General features: G+C 43.6%; 1 pseudogene; it reads right to left on the reverse strand.

Annotated features, from left to right (window-relative positions):
- Nucleotides 1-355: 355 nt before the first annotated feature.
- On the reverse strand, nt 356-474 carry LOC143999204 (5S ribosomal RNA; annotated as a pseudogene).
- Between the last annotated feature and the right edge of the window lie 13,749 nt (nt 475-14,223).

Below are 14,223 nucleotides of genomic sequence, written 5' to 3' on the forward strand. Positions count from 1 at the left end.
CAGAGCCCAGTCTTCCAATAGGAGAGGACTTACAGGCAAAACCTAATTTCTTCAGATGACGAGGCCCGGGTACCATATCATCTTGGGAGTCAAAATATCGGCCCGAGATATGGATCCGGTTTGTTGTAGCCCTTAGGCCCCCGCAGGGACCTGCACAGAACTTTCTTCATAGCACATGTTTTACGTGACCAACCACCACTGGCAAAGGGAAAAATTAGGTGCCTCCCATATGGAAGGGGTTATATAGGGAAGGAATTCTCCTTAATTGGGGGTTAACCAGTGTCCCATCACCAGAGGTGCCTATATAACCCATTATGTAATGATCCTGTGTCCCGTGATGTATGATCAAGAAATAAGCATACGGCACCTGGTATTCCCAGTCGGTCTTCCATCCAGTTACTAATCAGGCCCGACAATGCTTAACCTCCGAGATCAGACAAGATCGGGCACTTTCAAGGGGATGGGGCCATAGGCGATCTCTTTGGGCACTCTCAACCATCTTGACAAACGCCAACATGGTGATCTTGGGAAACAAGCTAAAAAAACCAAGTCAATGCCAACATTGGAGGCTAAGCAGGGTTGGGCAATCAGTTTACTTGCCTGAAATAGGCATCTCAGAACTGCCATCTGGCTGCTTCCCGGGTTTCCAACTCCTTCAACTAATCCCAGGAGACAATACTTCGCCTCCATCCTGGTGGAGGTTCCAAACACCCGATCAATGGTTCCTGTCACCTCCGTCCAGTAGCAGATCAACTTCGGGCATCTCCAAAACATGTGCATCATGTCTCCCCCCATGTTCCCGCACCGGGGGCAACTTGCGTCCGGCCGTTCGGCCAAATTGAAAAAGTTTACGAGGAGCATAATAAGTTCTATATAATAAGAACAGATGTGACATCCTCTGAGAGGAGAGCCACAATTGACCACAGGCAGTATTCCTGTGGCCAATTATAGCTCAAGGGGGTTTAGTACACACCCCACACTATATAAGGCAGCCAGCGCAGCGGCCTTGTATAGTGTGTTGCGGCGGTCAGGGAAAGAGGACGATAGGCAGGGACAGTGTCTTTACTGCTTGGGAACCTAGCACTGTTACAGTGGGTGTTATGTGCCTCCCGCACAGTACACACCTGAAGCTACCCTTTATTACTGGTGTTCAATTTTTGCAATACAGGCATCGGCAGTGCAGAAGTTAGAGTGGGTGTTGTGTGCCTCCTGCACAGTATACACCTGAAGATACCCCTTATTGCTGGTGTTCTGTTTCTGTAATGCAGGAACCTAGCACTGTTACAGTGGGTGTTGTGTGCCTCCCACGCTTGTCCTTATTTTCGGCAGCTGGACGTGTTGAGCCACATCATGGCTTGGTCGGATGTGAAAGACCAAGCCCTCCTAATGCTCCTCATCCTCTCTCACCCAGGCTCAGGGTACTAGCCTGTGTTCTGTATACACTAGGCTTTCTTCTGTATACCCTATCCTCTCTTTATACTCTAGCCTGTCGTTTATGTACACTAGACTCTTTGTTTACCTCATAAATGGCAGTGTATATAGAAGGAAGGCTAGTTTATACAGAGAGGCTAAGGTATACAGAAGGTAGGCTAGAGAATAAAGAAGACAGGCTAGTGTATACAGGACACATGCTAATGTATAGAGAAAACAGGCTTGGTTATAGAGAGAGACTGAGACTATTATATTCAGAAGAAAAGCTAGTGTATAGAGAGAGGCAGGCTGGGGTATACAGAGAGGCTAGTGAATACAGATAGGGTGATGTGTACAGAAATGCTAGTGTATACTGAGAGGCTAGAGTATACAGTTATTCTGGGGTATACAGAGACTAGTTTAAAGAGAGGCTAGTGTATACAGAATACAGACTCGTGTATGCAGATAGGTTTGAGTATACAGAGATGCTAGAGTAAACAGTGAGGCTGGGGTACACAGAAAGGCTAGTTTAAAGAGAGGCTAGTATATACAAAGATGTTAGTGTATAAAGAGAGTCGAGTGTATACAGATAGGACAGTGCATATAGAGAGACTAGTGTATACAGAAGACAGGCTTGGGTATACATCCAAGCTGACAGTGTATACAGAAGCCTGGGTAGTGTATACAGAGAATCTAGTGGATACAGAAGACAGGCTGGTGTATTCTAGCTAGTTTTTAAAGTCTAGTGTATACAGAAGACAGGCTGTGGTATACAGAGGGTTTAGTGTATTCAGAGAGTCTGGTGTATAGAGATGCAAGGGTGTAAAGAGAAGCTAGTATATATAGAAGACTACAGCATACAGAAGAAAGGCTAGTGAATACAGAATAAAGGCTGGCTTCTACGGAGAGGCTAGTGTATGCAGAACACTATCTAGGGTATAAAGAGAGGCTAGATTATACAGAGAGGCTAGTGCATACAGTGAAGCTATTTTATATAGAAGCCTGGTTAGTGTATACAGAGAAGCTAGTGTGTACAGAAGAAAGGCTAAACAGGCTATAAAGAGAGACAAGTGTTTACAGAGGACAGTTTGGGGTATAGAAAGATGCTAGTTTATACAGAGAGGGCATACAGAAGACAGAAGACGGGCTAGTGTATTCAGAACATAGGCTAGGTATTCAGAGAGTCTAGTGTATACAGTCGGCGAGTGTATAAATAAGACTGGCTAGTTTACACAGTGTTTACAGAGATGCAAGGGTGTACAGAGAAGCTGGTATATAAAGAAGACTACAGCATACAGAAGAAAGGCTAGTGAATACAGAATACAGACTCGTGCATGCAGATAGGCTTGAGTATACAGAGATGCTAGAGTAAACAGTGAGGCTGGGGTACACAGAGAGGCTAGTTTAAAGAGAGGCTAGTATATACAAAGATGTTAGTGTATATAGAGAGATTAGTGTATAGAGAGAGTCGAGTGTATACAGAAAGGACAGTGCATATACAGAAGACAGGCTTGGGTATACATCAAAGCTGACAGTGTATACAGAAGACTGGGTAGTGTATACAGAGTGTCTAGTGGGTACAGAAGACAGGCTGGTGTATTCTAGCTAATTTTTATAGTCTAGTGTATACAGAAGACAGGATGTGGTATACAGAGGGTTTAGTGTATTCAGAGAGTCTGGTGTATACAGTCGGCGAGTGTATACATAAGACTGGCTAGTTTACACAGTGTTTATAGAGATGCAAGGGTGTACAGAGAAGCTAGTATATATAGAAGACTACAGCATACAGAAGAAAGGCTAGTGAATACAGAATAAAGGCTAGATTATACAGAGAGGCTAGTGCATACAGTGAAGCTATTTTATATAGAAGCCTGTTTAGTGTATACAGAGAAGCTAGTGTGTACAGATGAAAGGCTAGACAGGCTATAAAGAGAGACAGGTGTTTACAGAGGACAGTTTGGGGTATAGAGAGATGCTAGTTTATACAGAGAGACTAATGTATACAGAAGACAGGCTAGGGCATACAGAAGACGGGCTAGTGTATTCAGAAAATAGGCTAGTGTATACCAAAGACAGGCTTTTGTATGCAGAAGACCGGCTAGTGTATACAGAGAAACTAGTGTATAACAGAGTGTATATAGAAGACAGGCCAGGGTTTAAAGATGACAGAGTAATGTATACAGAAACAGAAAACATGCTCGTGTATATAGAGAGGCTAGTGAGTTTAGAGGGTAGGCTAAGTGATAACAATAGACAATCTTGGATATACAGACACAAATTAATCATTTCATCTAGTTCGCATCTCTAATGGAGTTTGTCTCATTGCCATGTTATGCCTTTTCATTCTTATGCTAAATATAGACTACACGATTTTAATCACCCACATCAAGCATGCAATAAAACTATCATACATCAAAATAAACCATGTACTGCCAAAACAATAACGGCCAATAACTTAAAAAATTACTTATCAGTCAATGACTTAACAAAATAAACTTTGCACTCTTTTGCTCTATTTTGCATATTTGTAATTCTCCACATCAACTGTCACTTTTGATATCACCACTGACGACACACCATCCTGACTTATTTTGCTTTATTTATTATTAGAAATAGAGAGTACTATCTCATAACCAGTTAAATCTATTCACTTCGATGAGGTCTACCGCTAATTGTACGGTAATGCAAAATGTTCACAAAACCATCCATTTGCTACCAGACATGCTGCACATATTATGAGTAATGTAACTATCGCTCGCTAACGATGTAAAAAGTTTTATTGCTTTTCTGACATTAACCGAGTATCTCTGACATTAACTGAGTATCTCTCTGCACTAGGATCATTGCACAGTTAAAACACAGTGACAAAACATTTCTTTTTACCGCAGCAAAATGTGAGAAAAGCAGTGTAAGCCGTCTTTCTGCCATATGCTTCAGGAAATTAATGTACCGCTTTTAAATCCATATCAATTCCACATCCTAATGTAAACTGTCTAAAATTTTAACATTTACTGATAGCAATTACTGATATTACATTATGATTATACCAGTGGAAATGGACCGCGTAATGGAATTGTCAAATTAATCATAATCTCAGAGTTAACTTAGCTGATAAATTTACGATTTACTCAACGATTTACTCAACGATTTAAACTTAGATTTTTTCAGGCTAAGTCAATTTAATCTTAAATAATTTATACTATATTCTACTGTACTCCTAAATAATGTACTGTTTTTCTGTATTTTAGCCGTGCTCATATTTCGTGTTATGTTGCTATTCCGACAATCGGCCTTAATGAGGATATTACTTTGCAACAATCTCTTGATCCCTTTTGTGTATTCACTTTATCTGTATTTATATTTACTGCCTCAATATACTTATTATTATTATATTATAGAGATTACTATCTCTAAATCATTGTAAACGTAACCATAGATATAATGTCTACAGCTAATTTTACGTTAAAGCAAAATTCACACAAAACCATCTTTTTAAAACCTTTTAAAGCCGGCACATTAAGAATAATGCAACCATCTCTCTACCTCTATGCAATAGGATTCTCTTTCTGACTCTATTTTGTATATTACTTCAACTGTCACACTGATAACCATTTGTAACACATAACACTGGCAACACATTTTTTAAAAGCAGCAAAATGCGAGAAAGTGGTTGCAGTAGCAAAGGATAGCAATAAAGTTAGATTACATTAATAACACATAATGCAACTATTTTACATTCACATCAAGCATACATCCTATTGTAAACTGTCTATCACTATTAATTTTCAGGGTTACTGATACATTATGCGGATAACCAGTGGAAACGGAGAAAAGTCAGTGTAAGCCGCCTTCGTCGTAACAAAATTAATGGCACGATTTACACGTTGGAATTTACAAGCTACGTTAATTTACTCTTAAATAATGTATACCCTTTAGCTGCTTAGCTCACACTTTGCTGTATGTAGCCGCGTTAACTGTATTAATGGTTTCATGTAAGTAACCAATGGGGATTGACATTTCATGTCTATCTCACATCTCTAATGCAATTTGTCTCTTTAAAATTTCATACTTTTCCGGTTATTATACTTTCTCATCCTTAAAGACAAGTTGCTGATATTTTATGATTACAGCAATCATCTCATCTAATTGCTAGTCCGATATTCTAACTTGGTATTACTTTGCAAGGCTCTATTGAACAATGTAAAGGTAAGCTAGATATTTTGTGTATTTCCACTTAAACTCGACCTGTTTATACTGTCTCAATATTATCCTTTCTAATTTTGCTAAATTAGATTATAGGGTTTGCTATGTCTAAATCCACCTTTATTACGTATACTGCTACTTTTAGGATAATACAAAACCATCTTTTGCTTCTTTACACGCTTCACATATTAAGAGTAATGCAATGCTACCGATGTGAACAGTTCAATTGCTCTTCTTACATTTAGCTGGTATCTCTCTGCTATAGGAAACTGAATTTGTATTACAACGATAACTCGTCTAATATCAGTCCACTCAGTGCTACCGGGATAACTTTTTCATTTAGAGTAATGAAATGATTTCTCAGTCATTTTGAAGCAATAACACGTCGTTGCTGTCATTTCGTGTATTTCCACTTAAACTCGACTTGTATATACTGTCTCAATATTAATCTGTGTTATTTTGCTATATTTATTATTAGAATAACCAGATTACGATCTCTATATCCTGATAAACCAACTCACACAAAACCATCTTATTTCTACCTTACACGCAGCAATAAATATTAAGATATTAACATTTAACCGGTATCTCTCTGCAATAGTAAACGGAATGGGTAGATCACTCATCTAATATCAGTCTTCTCAGTGCTACCGGAACAACTTTTACATTTAGAGTAATGCAACGATTTCTCAGTTTTATGAAGCTACTGCAACTAACGCTTTGGATTTCTTTCCTGTTAAATTACGCTCTGCAATATTAAGCCATGTAAATTGTCCTATTGGTCTACTAACAATGCTATGTATAATAATACAAATCTTTCAAAAGCAATATCGTCTCACTACAATACTTACACTCTGCATAATAAATATGATTAATGCGACTAATGCTAATAATAAAGTCGTCTAAAACTCGGCTATAGGTAGAGAATAAAACTATCTTACATCAAAATAAACCATGTACTGCCAAACCAATAACGGCCAATTACTTAACGTCTATCAGTCAATGACTTAACAAAATAAACTTAGCACTCTTTTGCTCTATTTTTTATATATGTAGTTCTCTACATTAACTGTCACATTGATATCACCACTGACAACACACTACTGACCTTTTAACAGCACCAAATATGAAAAAAGCACTGTAACTCTTTACATGATTTAGATGTAGTTGCATTAGCAAAAAATAAAGTCATGTCTTCTGTACACGCTAGCCTTTCTGTATACATTAATCTTTCTGTGTACACCAGTCCCTCTATATAGACTAGCCTCTCTGTCTTCTGTATACACGTGCCCGTAACCTATATACACTAGCCTGCCTTCTTTTTACAATAGTCTCGGTGTCCCAGCCTCTCTGCATACACTAGCCTCACTGAATTCCCCAGACTCTCTTCTGTATACACAAGCCTATCTGTAAACAATAGCTTGTCATCTGTACACACTAGCCTCTCTGTATACACTAGCCATTCTTCTGTATACACCAGGCTCAGGGGAATAACATTAGCCTATCTGTATTACCGTGTTTGACTTTTCTGATTTCTGTTTCTTTTCTAGGGTCTACCTCGCCGTATACCCAAGCCAATCTTATTACCCCAGCCTCATTCCAATTATAATAGCCTCACTGTATACCCCAGGCAGTCTTGTGTTGGGTTTTTTCAGTCTGCGCAGCCATCTTCTTGTAGGGTTCTTCGGGTCAGCCCTTGCTCCCTTTTCCCCACGTATCCTCTCATTCACAAGAAGTTCATTCTCATGTCTGGGTTACCTTGGGCATCAGGCTCATCCTATGCTTCACGGGACATTCATTTGGGTTTGCGTAGCTTGCAGGCTCTTAAGGGGTTCCTTCTCATCTTCAGGTCAAGAGTCGGTGGGTTCTACTCTCACAGCGGTAACTTACAGTTGGCGTTTGGGCATATGTCATTTTATGGATGGGATCTTTACCTTTCCTTTTCCACCTATACTTGTGTCTTTTTGCCCTCTTTTCAAGCATACTGACCATCCAGGCCATGGCACACCTCAGGCCTTGGTTCTTAACCACTACAATACAGGGCACTTTCGCCCCCTTCTTTCCCAGCCCAATTTTCAGCTTTCATCGCTCTAGCGCTTTCAGTGACAATTGCGCGGTCATGCTACACTGTACCCAAATGAAATTTTTATCATTTTGTTCGCACAAATAGAGATTTATTTTGGTGGTTTTTATTCACGACTCCGTTTTTTATTTTTTGCGATATAAGCGCAAAAAAGCGGAAATTTGGAAAAAAAACAATATTTTCTTTTTTCTATTTTAAAAGAAATCCAATAAAATCAAATTTTGTCATAAATTTAAGCCAAAATGTATTCTGCTACATGTTTTTGGTAAAAAAAAATCCGTTAAGTGTATAATAATTGGTTTGTGTGATCACGGACATATGTACGCAAATGATCATGTACATATGTGTGCAGGTGATCACGTACATATGTGTGCACATAATCATTGGGACAAGTGATTTTAGTGGGACATATGTGGGGGACATGTTTTTATTATTAGGGACATGTGTTTTTATTTTTTGGGGACATGTGTGTTATGGGGACATATGTGGGGACTGTGTTTACACTGTGTGGTGTGTTGTGTGTTTACACTAGACTGAAGATCAGTGAGTAAAAAGCTGTAAAAAACAGCTCATACTCACTGATCATCAGCCGGCTGCAGCAATCTACTCTCCTCTCCTCAGCGATGACTTCTGTGTGAGGAGAGGAGGAGCCGATTGCCTAGCAACCGGCTGTTTGTTTACATCACATGACGGCCGTGATTGGACACGGCCGTCATGTGATCAGGAGGGCCAATCACAGAGCCCTGATTGACATTCCTGAACGTCCTATCAGAAGTAGACGGCTCCCACCCGGCCGTATATGTGCATTGGCCGGGTGGGAAGTGGTTAAGTAATATCGCATTTCCCACTTGAAGACTCCGATTACAAGTGGGAAGGCTGGCCGCAGGCCAGCCCGTATTTGTGGGAGGAGTCTGAGGGACTATTAAACCCTCCTCCTCTGTCAGGGTCAGGGTTGGTGTTTTCTAGGGAGAGAGACCGAGTTACACAGACTTGCTAGTGTATACAGACGGAATAGTGTATACAGAAGACCAGCTAGTTTATACAGAGAGGCTAATGTGTACAAAAGACAGGCTAGATTATACAGAAGAACGTACTGGATATGCAGAGATGGAGGCGAGGTTATACTGAGGGAGAGGCTGTTTTACACAAAGAGGCTAGTGTGTGCAGACTTGCTAAAGTATACGGACAGACTAGTGTATACAGAGAGGCTATTTTAAACAGAGAGACTAGGGAAAACAGAGAGGCTAGTGTACAGAGACAAGCTGACAGTGAGGCCGGGGTATAATGAGAAGCTACGTTATACAGTAGACAGGCTAGTTTATATAAAAGACAAAATTGGGTAAACAGAATACAGGCTGGGGTATAATGAGAGGCAAGATTATACATAGAGGCTAGGGTATAAAGATGTATACAGAAAGGCGGGGTATACCGAGAGACTATGTGTATAAAAGACAAGCTAGGGACGGACTAGTGTATACAGAAGACCGGCTAGTTGATACAGAGAGGCTAATGTGTACAAAAGACAGGCTAATGTATACAGATAGGCTAGATTATACAGAAGAACATCCTGGGTATGCAGAGAGCTCAGCTTCAAGGGATGGCCAACGTGAGTAATATGAGTGAGACTCCTCACCCCCCCCCCCCACCTACCAGATCCGACTTTCATCCCCTTGCCCTCTCTGCCCCGGTCATCTGGTGGCAGTTTTATGCACTCCCTGGCCCCCACCCATTCATAATCCTTACCGACCTTTCCTTCCGCTGCTCACAGGAACATACTGGATGACTTGTCTAATTAACCAACTTGTACAAGACACCGCTATCCTCCTGTCTGACACCGGTCCCCATTGGAGGCGTTACCCCTCACTGTTTGGGTGGTCCCTGCCTCCCCCTGGATGCTCCACATATACCCCGACGACATTGTCGGAGGGGCACCACTTGACAGGTGGCATCTCCCATTGGAGGAAGGGATGATGGCCCCAACCCCTTGGCAGCAGGTTCTTTCATGTACAGACCAGGGCGGCTCATCTTCCCTTCTGGAGTCTTGACCTTAGAGGGGGGAGTTGCACTTTGGGGGGTCTGAGTGATACCTAGTGCGCTGTACTGGAAGGGCTTGACATTCCCGCATATGTGTCCCCTCTCCCTGGTTGCGCCCCTCGTCCCCCCTCTGGCCCCCACCTACTCTTTGCCGAGATTGCCTTCTGCAGCTTTCGGGGACACCCTGGATGACCTATTTATTGAGCCTATTGGTGCGAGACACTGCTTCCCTCCAGTTTGACTCTGGACCCCCCTGGAGGATTTACCCCTTACTGTTTTGGCGGTCCCAGCCTCCCTCTGGATGCTCTACACAGCCCCCGATGGTGATGCAGGAGAGACACTAATTGGCGGGCCCCAGAACTGCTGCTCGGGTGAAGTCTCCCGTTGGATGGAGGGATGGTGGCCCCAGCCCCTTGCCTGCCGGATTCTCCATGCACCGACCAGGGCTGCTCCTCTTTCATCTTCATGTGGTGACCATGGAGGGGAGGAGTTGAAACTTATGGGGTCAGGGTGGTTGCTGGTGTGAGCACGCTAAAGGACTTGACCTTTCCGCATGTTTGTCCCCTCTCCTTTGCTGCCCCTCCTGCCCTCCCCCCTTCCCTCCCTTACCTCCTTCCCTTCCCTCCCCCCTTCCCTCCCCCCTTTCACTCCCCCTTTCCCCCCTTACCCCCCTCTTTTCCCCCCTTCCCTCCCCCTTTTCCCCCGGGGCGTGGATGGAGGAGAGGGGGTAAGAAGAGGACAATCTGCCAAAGAGAGAAATACATTTGTTCGGGGGCTGCATGTACTTTTGGGGTATGGGACGGGGGGTGGTGGATCCCATTCTGTGATGCCTTTTCTGTTGTGACGGGCTCCCTCGTGCATGCCTACATTTAGGGCGAGCTGAGGAGACCCCTCAGTGCTGACAGTTCTATGCTCTACCTCTGTTTTAATTATACTATTGTTTTTTGGTTCTATGATGTTACTGATTGTCTTTTATTTGCATACCGGTATCAGACGTGACATTTACCACTGCCGGGACTGGGGAGACTGGGATCCGGGGGCTCCCTCTCCGACCTGTCTACCCACCAACCCAAGTAGGACGGCGCTTTAAACCCAGTGTACATCTGGTAAACGCTATAGCATAATTGTGCTGTTTTAGTATACAATTCCTGTACTGTTGAGTGCGGACAACCCTTAATTTCCCTCTCCCCCTGGGGTTGAGGTGCCCGGCCTCTTTTTCCCCTTACCTTTCCTTCCATTTGCCCTTCCTTTTTCCCCCTTAGTTCCCTCCATCCATTACCTACCCAATACCTACCTTGGTTCAACTTTCTTTGCTTTTATCGGACGTCCCCCTTCCCCTCCCCGAGGAGCGATGGCAGACTCAGTCAAGGTCACCTCTCTAAACGTTAAGGGACTGAACTCCTCTGAAAAACGGTGGATCCTCCTGTGAGAACTGAAGACTTCCTGTACTGATGTGGCCTTTATACAAGAAACACATTTTAAAAATACTAGCCTCCCCTTTCTACGGTCAAGATCCTTCGCTAAGGTCTACCACTCTACTAACCCCTCCTCTAAGACCAAGGGAATCTCCATTCTGATCTCTAGCAGGCTCCCCTCGGTTCTCCAGGATTCTCTGGTGGACCCTGGGGGCCGATATCTTTTTCTTAGGGGCCACATTGGAGAGCTCCTTTTTACATTTGCCACTGTGTACACTCCCAATGATCACCAAGACACATTCCTCAGAACTACCCTGCACAGATGATGTGACTTTCGGGAGGGCCAGTTGATATTAGGTGGGGACTTTAATGTCCCCTTTCGCCATCGGTTGACACTTCTGCCTCTTGCTTCTCGCTCCTCATTTACTCTAGAAAGCGGATTACTAAGTGCTTACTGAATGACCAATTAGTTGATATCTGGTGTCTGCAACACTCCGGGGAAAGGGACTACTCTTTTTGCTCTTCCCCTCACAAATCATACTTGAGGATAGACTTCTTCTTGATTCCACATGACCAACTGCACTTGGTGAGCTCTTCCTCCATCGGCCATATTACTTGGTCTGACCACGCTCCTGTAGCCCTTACCTACACCCTCTCTAGGAACCCCTCACCTAGGACTCTATTCTGGCACCTTAATGAGAGCCTCCTCCAGATACCGGAAGTTTTAGCAGATGTGACCAGGGAATTGGACCTTTATTTCCAAGAAAACTAAACGCAGGACTGCGACCCGGGGATAATTTGGGAGGCTCACAAGTCAGTACTCCGCAGGGTACTTATCAGGCACGGGGCACGCATCAAACGAACACGGAAGGAACAAATTGCTAATCTGTTTTGTGAACTTGCCTCTGTGGAAGCGAAACATAAACATGCCCCCTCACGGACCTTAGAGATTGAATTGGGGACACTCCGTACCCAGATTACTGACCTACTCCATTATAAAGCGAAAGCAGTACTCCAGTTTTGTCGTAAACTGATGTAGGAATCAGGGGACAAATGCGGAAAAATCTTTGCCAGGTCAGTAAAAGGAGTGGAAATCTGCCTCTTACATACAACAGTTGATAGATGAGAATGGCCAGAGGGGCTCTACCCCAACCCAAATAGCCAAAGTCTTTGAAAAATGCTACTCTGATCTCTACAACCTGCCCGATTCAGGGTCCGGACAGGACAATATAGACAGATATGTAACCGGTTCTGGTCTACCAACCCAATCACACTGGAAGAAGTCCAGATGGCCGTGGGACCTCCGAAGGTGGGTAAGGCTCCGGGCCCTGACGGATATACCGCACAATACTATAAGACCTTCCTCCCTATTCTCGGCCCGCACTTGGTGAATTTATTGAATACTCTGAGCTTGAATGGGGATTTTCCTGAGCATACCCTTAGAGCCCACATCTCGTTGATACCTAAGGAGGGCAAAGACCCGGGCCTATGTGGGAGCTACAGACCCATTTCCCTCCTAAATTCGGTCCTAAAACGATTCTCTAAAATCCTCGCCACGTGATTGGCACAGCACTTGCAGTCCCTTATACATATTGACCAGTTAGGTTTTATTCCCACCAGGGAAGATAGGGACAACACCATTAAGGTGCTTACCCTGGTCCATAAAGCAAAGTCATCTGGGACCCCTTGTCTTTTCGTGAGTACTGATGCCGAGAAGGCTTTTGATCGGGTCAAATGGACATTCATGTTCTCGGTCCTTCGCCATATAGGTCTGAGTGAACGGATGTTGGCATGGATAAGTAAGATATACTCACGCCCTTCAGCTCAACTCAAAGCGAATGGGGTGCTCTCATCTCCCCTTGACATCGGGAATGGGACCAGACAGGGTTGCCCCCTGTCGCCCCAGTTATTCGCACTGTCATTGGAACCCTTTCTCTCCACAATTCGACAAAACTCAGACATAACGCGACTCCAAATCGGTACTATTGACATCTGCCTACGTAGATGACATGCTGTTCTCGTTGACGAATCCCAGAGTTTCCTTGCCAAATCTCCTTCGGGAATTCCAGATATACGGGATACTTCTTGAAATCAGAGGCCATGGGGGTCGAAGTCCGCCCGCAAACGTTACTAGACTTGTAGTCCAATTTTCGATTTAAATGGACCCATACAGCCCTTAAGTACTTAGGTACTTACATTCCACAGGACAACGCGCATACGTTTATGTTGAACTTCCCCCCACCCCTTGTCACTAAGATCCGCAGTTTGCTTCACGGGTGGCATTCTGGCCTCCATTCCTGGTTCAGGAGATGCAATCTCATTAAAATGAACATACTCCCTAAATTTACCTATCTTTTCCAAGCTCTCCCGATCCAGATTCCAGTCCCGTTTTTTAAGCAAGCTCAATCCCTGCTCACTCAATTTAACTGGGCCCACAAAAATCCCAGACTTAAGTGGTCACAGCTGACATTGTCTAAACAACAGGGAGGGTTGGTTCTCCCTGACTTGCGATGCTACTACCTGGCCTCCCATCTGGGGCGTGTATTGGACTGGAATGGAAACAAACTTTCTAAGCTCTGGGTGCTACTAGGACAATCTCACTCCCAAATTCCGCTAAGAAGCACCATGTGGTGCTATAAGGATTTACCCACAGAATTGACGTCATATCCCACTATAGGGGCTTCATTGAAAGTCAGTCACCTGATCGCTACCCAAAACACACTCACGTCTTTGACTTCCCCCCTATTCCCTATACGTGGCCATCCGAACTTGGAACCGGGGACCCACTTAGAAATTCCAACCTAGACCATGCGTCTAAATTCGTCATTGATGGAAAATGACCTTCTTTCTCAACCCTAACAGATCCGACAGGGCTTTTCCAAATGCCTTTTTGGAGAGCGGCGCAACAACATCATTTTTTCCATTCCATCCCCAATACTCAAACTTTCGCACGCCCTCAGACGGAGTTTGAGGCTCTATGCAGGAGCGAAGGCCCTTTGGTCCACATTCTCTCTCAAACAGATCACCCACACTTAACCTGCCTGTCCAACTGGGAAAAGGACCTTAATTGCTCGTTTT

The sequence above is a fragment of the Lithobates pipiens genome, unplaced genomic scaffold (assembly GCF_037356315.1).
Source record: "Lithobates pipiens isolate NorthernLeopardFrog02 unplaced genomic scaffold, aLitPip1_a1.2 Scaffold_19, whole genome shotgun sequence".
Taxonomy (NCBI): Eukaryota; Metazoa; Chordata; class Amphibia; order Anura; family Ranidae; genus Lithobates; species Lithobates pipiens.